This window comes from Palaemon carinicauda, chromosome 21 (genome assembly GCF_036898095.1).
Source record: "Palaemon carinicauda isolate YSFRI2023 chromosome 21, ASM3689809v2, whole genome shotgun sequence".
Classification (NCBI taxonomy): Eukaryota; Metazoa; Arthropoda; class Malacostraca; order Decapoda; family Palaemonidae; genus Palaemon; species Palaemon carinicauda.
This window is the reverse complement of record NC_090745.1, coordinates 17,893,511-17,901,010: the sequence shown is the minus strand read 5'-3', so window position 1 is coordinate 17,901,010 and position 7,500 is coordinate 17,893,511. Positions and strand designations below refer to the sequence as shown.

Here is a 7,500-nt window from a genome sequence, read left to right as displayed (position 1 = left end):
AAATTACTTCTACCTTTGGATAAAAACAAAATCATAACGAATGAGATTTTGAAATCGTAAAATATGTTACGTAAACAAAATTAATCAACTTGGAATAAAAATTGGAGCTTACCTTGAATGATAACAATGACACTATTTCTGTAACTGCTCCTTGGTGACGAAGCTGGATGACCTGAATAATGAAAAGAAACAGGAGCATTAAAGACATTAAAATCTTTGATTTACCTGTTAAAAATTATATATCTAAATATACACATTGCCATTAATTGTTAAATAAAAAATGTAACCTGACATAAAATAATCATAAATATTGACTTTAAAGATAAAATAATAGTAAACATCGGCATTAAGGATAAACCAGGAGACGTTATTTTTATAGCATAGCATAGAAATAAAAAGCCAGATTTGTTCTTCCTAAGAAAACAACAGGAACCTTTCTTAACGTGGATTTTCCTGTTATTCTTGACACGTTAGGCTCCGGAATATAAGGTCTACTATTGTCACATACTTTAAGAAATAAAATGAACACACCTTATGCCCCTCCCCTCACCAGAAAAAAAAATTCTTGAAGTAAATAAAAACTACATTATAGAAGTTTCTTTTAAATTGCTAACTCAGTGTTAACATCAATAGAGTAGGGTGCATGAAGTCTTTACTGCAATAACCTAGAATACCTAATAAGCTAAATTTGAAATAGCATGATATAATTTATATATATATATATATATATATATATATATATATATATATATATATATATATATATATATATATATATATATATATATATATAACACCAAAAACTGCAGCCCTTCATCACCACGCTGGCCATTACGTATTGGTGGAGGTGGGAGTCATTAGTCTGATAGCTCACAGTAAACCTACCTAGTATGAGTGGCCCTGACTTATAGTAGGCTATAGCTTTACTGATTATGGGGATACACAAACCCCTTCACCACGTCAAGGTATTCTCACTCAAAAAAGGGATATATATATATATATATATATATATATATATATATATATATATATATATATATATATATATATATATATATATATATATACACACACACACACAAGTAGGTGGACAGTATGTGGAATAGGTCAATGTATCGGTTATATTATTACAAGTGTATTTTGGTTCAAAATCATATTTAATTGTCAATGCAAATATAATTGCATGTATATGTAATCTCAAAATAAATGTAATAATTTACTTTCCACCTACTTTTGAACCACCCTGTGTATGTGTATATATATATATATATATATATATATATATATATATATATATATATATATATATATATATATATATATATATATGTATGTGTGTATACATATAAAAACGGACAAGCATTAAAACCGTAAAGTCGACGCAAAACTATGCCAGTGTCCACAAAACGTAAACACAGTAATTCTGAGAACACAATGCACACGTGGGCGAGAGGGATTGTCTCGCCACAAGTGTTTTATACAGCGTCCGGATAACAAAGAGGAAAAGGTTATTTCCAAAAGTCCATTTCACGGTAGAATGCGCGGAAAAGCAAGAATAACTCCTCTCCAGTGTATATGTGTGTGTGCGCGCGTTCGCGTGTGGGTCTGTTCATCTGCCTAATGGCCCGAGGATGCTTGCGGGTAAGCAAACAAAATAAGTCTTCCTTAATCGAAGTTTTTCATCAAAAATAGCGTTTTCGGTTGGTTTTCAGTACAGTGTGTGTGTGTGTGTGTGTGTGTGTGATCATTTGCACAAACATTCATCACCATTATCTTCATCAGCCACAGCCGGAGAAGGGCCTCGGACATGTCTATCCACTCGCGTCTATTTATGGTCTTTCTATGACAGTTTATAACCGCATTTCTTATTAGTTCGTCAGTCTATCGTCTTCTCTTCCTTCCCCTGCTTCATTTCCAATCTCTAGGGACCCATTCTGTTATGCCTAATGTCTATCTATCATCTGTCATTTTCATTGTACACACATCTATATGAATTTTTTAACCTTAGGCAGATTCCCTTGACAGGATCAAGGCTCAGAAGAAATATTTGAATTTTGGTCTAAATTTCTCTGGCATCGAGACATCTCCAGAAAGTAAAAAAAAAAAAAGTTGAGGGTACACTCGGGCACACTATTCTATCTTATTTCTCTTCCTCTTGCTTTGTTCAAGTGTTTATAGTTTATATAAGAAATATCCATTTTAATGGTACTTTTCTTAACATATCTTATTTTTCCTTGTTTCCTTTCCTCACTGGGCTATTTTCCCTGTTGGGGCCCCTGGCCTTATAGCATCCTGCTTTTCCAACTAGGGCTGTAGCTTAGCAAGTAATAATAATAATAATAATAATATAATAAATAGAGAAGCACTCTGAGTGCAGACCTCCACCACGGAAGCTTATTTATCGAAACCAGATTCCCTTAGGATTAATTCGGTCGACTTTTGCTCGACCTTGCCCTTGACCTAAGACTTTCAAAATTGAATCAATTCCACATCTCAACATAACCATTAATCCCGGAAAGTTTCACAAATCTATGAGTGAAATTGTGGCCAGGAAGTTGTTCATAAACAAATAAACAAACAGGGGCAAAAACATAACCTCCTCCCAACAACATTGTCGGAGGTAATAATATGTTCTTTAATCTGATGATTCTTTCGCTTGAGAATATTGCCTCTCCATTCTCCTGACTGTGACAACATTCAACGCTTGTCTCTCCTTTAACACAATTAATTCTAATATATCCTGAATGTTGAGTTCACATCTTTAAAATTGCACTATCTTGGGTCGTACGGATTATTGCAATGTCATTTCAAGTTTTCAAGAAATATGTACAGTTTACCATTTTACCGTAGGTGCATTTTGCAACTTCAACACGTTGTCTTTTCATGCTCAAAAGATTGACAAACTCGTAACTGATTTTTAATGATAAACTTTATTGTAAGCACTCGTTAATTGAAATAATCACAATGTCAAGTCACGCATAATAGGGCTGACATTAAAAGACATAATCAAAGGAGTTTATGATCAGCTATTTTAACGTATTAAACTTGAATACAAAAATGACATCGGCGCCAATATAATCAAGCCCAAAAACTAACACCACAACTCCCTTCTCTGGTAGTCCTATATGAATATCTTTAAAGCTTTCTTCAACTGCAATATTTCATTGCGCGAATCACGTAAAAGTGAGGTTATTTGAGAATTTGTAGTGATCCGATAAAAAAAAAAAGTGCAGGTTTTATATAGAGTTTCGTATCAAACGACGTATTTCCCTTCTCTTTCGAGATTCTCTAACATATTTCCCGAGACATAAATGGAACGCCTGAAGTAAAAGAAGAAGAAGAAGAAAACTTTTACATGACTTGCAATACAGCAGCTCACGTCGTTAAGTTAATGCAAATGCCATATAAGGCAAATATTACTTCACAATGACGAAGACTATTCCGCTTCCTTTATGAACACAGACATGTAACCACGCTACTACATTAAGTATTGGTCACTGCAGATCCAGACTTATGAATGAAAACTTTAATTCTGAGCAGCATCTGATTGTATAAGTTATCAAAGTATAATTTACACTTTATTCAACGTAGCTTCAGCTTGATTAAGTCTTATTTTGCATAAGGAAAAAGAGAACTTGCTAATTACATAAATAGTACCCTTGCGAATGCTCAGCCAATTTTGACAAAAGATTTCTTAAGAAAGCCATGTTGCTCTGATACAGTTTCCTATTCTAGCATCTCTGCGTGGCATTTTTGCTGTAACAACTACCATTCCTATTACAAAACTATCTATTCGTTTTATTACAGCACTAGCAAACAATAGCAGCTACAGCTTTGGACACTAATGTGGACAGAGTATTCTGTAACCATTATAGTGACAATTTCCTTCACAGACAGCAAGGGAGTTACTGGAACTGCATTGCTATAGTTCCAAATATTCAGAGTACCTCCTGTAAACACTAAATTAGCAACTTCAAAGCTAGAATTGAACATCTAAGGTTGAAACTTCCTTTATAAATTGAGGTAGCTGTACATATAAACAAGAAAAAAACAGGGTTTACTACTTTATTTAGTGCTCTGCCAGTTAATCACAAAATTATGAACTATTGTAAAGAAACTTTTTTTTTAAGTTTCTTAACATAATGTGATGATTCTTGTTTATTTAAAATTATCAAAAGTGAAGGTTCTTTTCTTTGAGGCACAAACGAAAATGTTGTAGTGGTTTGGAGTAAACCTGATTATGACGAGATCAAAGAAATTGCCCTGAAGTGCACTCTCTTCTCTTCCCTTCCCTTTTCTCTCTCTCTCTCTCTCTCTCTCTCTCTCTCTCTCTCTCTCGGTCTTACATAATCGCTACTAACAAGTGATTGTACATTGGTAAAAAGTGGAATAATCTGGAATTGCAATGCTTGCCTTTATATTTTGTGAACCAATGGTAATTTAATTAAAGACTACAAGATAAAAAAAAAACATGCGAATCAACAACTAAATCCCCAAACAACCAACAATGACACTTTACATATTTCACTGTGGGTAGGCAAAAGTAATTCGTTTATATTCAGCAAAATTTCCCCTTTTTTGCGCCACTTAGCTACCGGATACACTCCACCCTCGGCTTTAACTACATCGAAAATTCTCCTCTTTTCTCACCAGGAGGTTGGGGGAAGTCGAAGGATCAAATTACGAGAGAGAGAGAGAGAGAGAGAGAGAGAGAGAGAGAGAGAAGAGACGGAACATTTCGCTATGATCACACCCGCCGCTCTCTCTCTTCCAATCCTCTGTCTCTGCTGGAGAGAATAAGCGACTAAGCGTTGCCTCTACGCCAAATTAATTCTGTTTTAATGCGTCAGTGCTGATGATGGTGACTCACGCGGCTGGGCTACACCCCCGAACAATAACAGCCACTGTTCGTACATTACCCCTATTCTATTAAGGGACGCATCGCCTGAAAGATAATCATAGTCATAAAGCCTCTAGTCTTTTATCTGTCCAACTCATCTGCTTACGTCTACGCAGACGTAGGCGTAGTTTTTTTTTTATTCTATCGGGCAGTCAGCTTACTTCTGTCTGTAATACATGCGTTTTTATGTCAATATTGTGAAGGATGAATACATGGAATTAAGGCTCTATGTACCTGATATAAGGGCCTTGGAGGCCACTCAGAATTTAGGTGTAACTGCAGGAAAATTCAGGATTTGTGCCATGAAGTTCATGTGAGAGAGGTTGGCCAGCAAGATGGTAGGAAGGCGGAAGGAGAGGAAAATAAGCACAAGGCTAAAAAGTGAGTGAAGCCCAAGGGATCGTGAAGACCCACAATTATGATTACTACTACTAGCTAAACTATAATCCTAGTTGGAAAAGCAGGATGCTATAAGCCCACGGACTCCAATAAAAAAGATCGTACAGTTAGGGAAGGGAATCCCACCTCTCTCTCTCTCTCTCTCTCTCTCTCTCTCTCTCTATATATATATATATATATATATGTGTGTGTGTGTATATATATATATATATATATATATATATGTATATATATATATATATATATATATATATATGTGTGTGTATTTCTTTCCGGTATGTGTGTGTTGTATATATATGTATATATATACATATATATGTATATATATACATATATATATATATATATGTGTGTGTGTGTATTTCTTTCCGGTCATGCTCAGCTGCCTCCGTTTCTCGGGTCTGGGGAAAAGGGAATAGTCATATCCTGATGAGAAGAATTTGCCTGTGTGTGCATATCTAAATACCTAGCCGTTATTGCTGAAGATTCGTATACAATAGTATAATATAAATAAACTATGTATGCCAAGAAATACTAAAAAAAAAAATAAAAATATCTTAAGATCAGTAACAACGTTAAAATATAGGCTATCTATCATATATAAACATAATGTCAACCTGTTCACCATGAAAACATTCACTGCCTATAATATGCACCTACCTAGACTACCATAGTCTATAAAAAAAAATTCTATAGCCCATGATCCCCCCTCCTTATTAGCCGTCGATTTCCTGCTGAGATTTATCTATTCTAGTCATGTTTAAAGGCCGCTCATGAATGGCAGAGGCAAGGGACAGTGATATTGCCCTATCAAGCATGACATGTACTCGAGACTGACTATATATACATATAGTATGATTAGCGCCCAAGCCCCTCTCCACCCAAACTAGACCAAGGAGGGCCAGGCAATGACTGTTGATGACTCAGCAGATAGACATATAAGCTCCCCGAAACAACCCCCACCCGTAGCTCACAAGGATGGTGAGGTTGCAGCGACCAGAGGAAATAACGAGTTTGAGCGGCAATCGAACTCCAGTCTGGCTTTCACCAGACAGGGACGTTACCACTTCGGCCACCACAACCCAATTACTAGGAAATTATTCACGTTTGTCTATTTATATGTCTTACTCTATCATTAACCTAACAAATACAGGTTGTCCTACTCAAGACTTATAGTGCCATTAGTGTCTGCAACCTTACCATCCTTGTGAGCTAAGGTTGGTGGGTTTGGAGGAGCCTTTAGGTCTCTCTGCTGAATCATCAGAAACCACTGACTGGCCCTCGCTGGTCCTAGCTTGGATAGAGATACGGCTTGGGTACTGATCATATAACACATGGTCAGTCTCTAAGGTATTGTCCTGCTTGCTAGGGGCAGTGTCACCGTCCCTTGTCTCTACCATTCATGAGCTACCTTTAAACCTTTAAATGCGTCTGACCTCACTGGCTCCAGCACTGGGCTATGTGAGCCAAAATTCCCAAACCAATTAACAACAGATGAATTAATGAGTAAATTAGCAAGCAAACCCCACAAGTGGCTTCTAACATAACCATTAAGTGTTATATGAAACCACGACAATCAGTACGCTCCTTCGTCAGATTTCATCTCCAGCTGTCATTTTAATGTCATTATCTCTTTATTAATTAATTTACGCATTTTAGTCTCCAACGGATTTAAAATAACAACTAATTTGACTCAGCATTACTTGTAAATTTTGCAGTATATATATATATATATATATATATATATATATATATATATATATATATATATATGTATATAGATATATAAAGAGAGAGAGAGAGAGAGAGAGAGAGAGAGAGAGAGAGAGAGAGAGAGAGAGAGAGACGCATTAACAGCTTTTCCTATTAGGATGAGGGGAACTCCCAAGGGTGATAACTACAAAATGCATGATTCACTACTTACATAAAACGGGTATTATTTTTTTCCCAGAAGGAATCCATCTCTGTTCTCTCGGTCAGGATATATATATATATATATATATATATATATATATATATATATATATATATATATATATATATATGTATATATATACACATATATATACATATTATATATATATATACATACATATATATATATATATATATATATATATATATATTACATATATAATATATCTATATATCTATAAATCTATCTATCTATCTATCTATCTATCTATCTATCTATGTATATA

At 35.0% G+C, this 7,500-nt stretch overlaps 1 protein-coding gene across 6 annotated transcripts in view; it reads right to left on the bottom strand.

The window, feature by feature from the left end:
- Positions 1-7,500, bottom strand: part of LOC137615196 (protein tweety-like) — a 219,204-nt gene that overhangs the window by 189,368 nt on the left and 22,336 nt on the right. For all 6 annotated transcript variants that reach the window (XR_011039189.1, XR_011039191.1, XR_011039190.1 and 3 more), the window contains exon 3: positions 113-172. The gene's annotated coding sequence lies outside the window, so the exon portion shown is untranslated. The remainder of the gene's footprint in view (positions 1-112; positions 173-7,500) is intronic.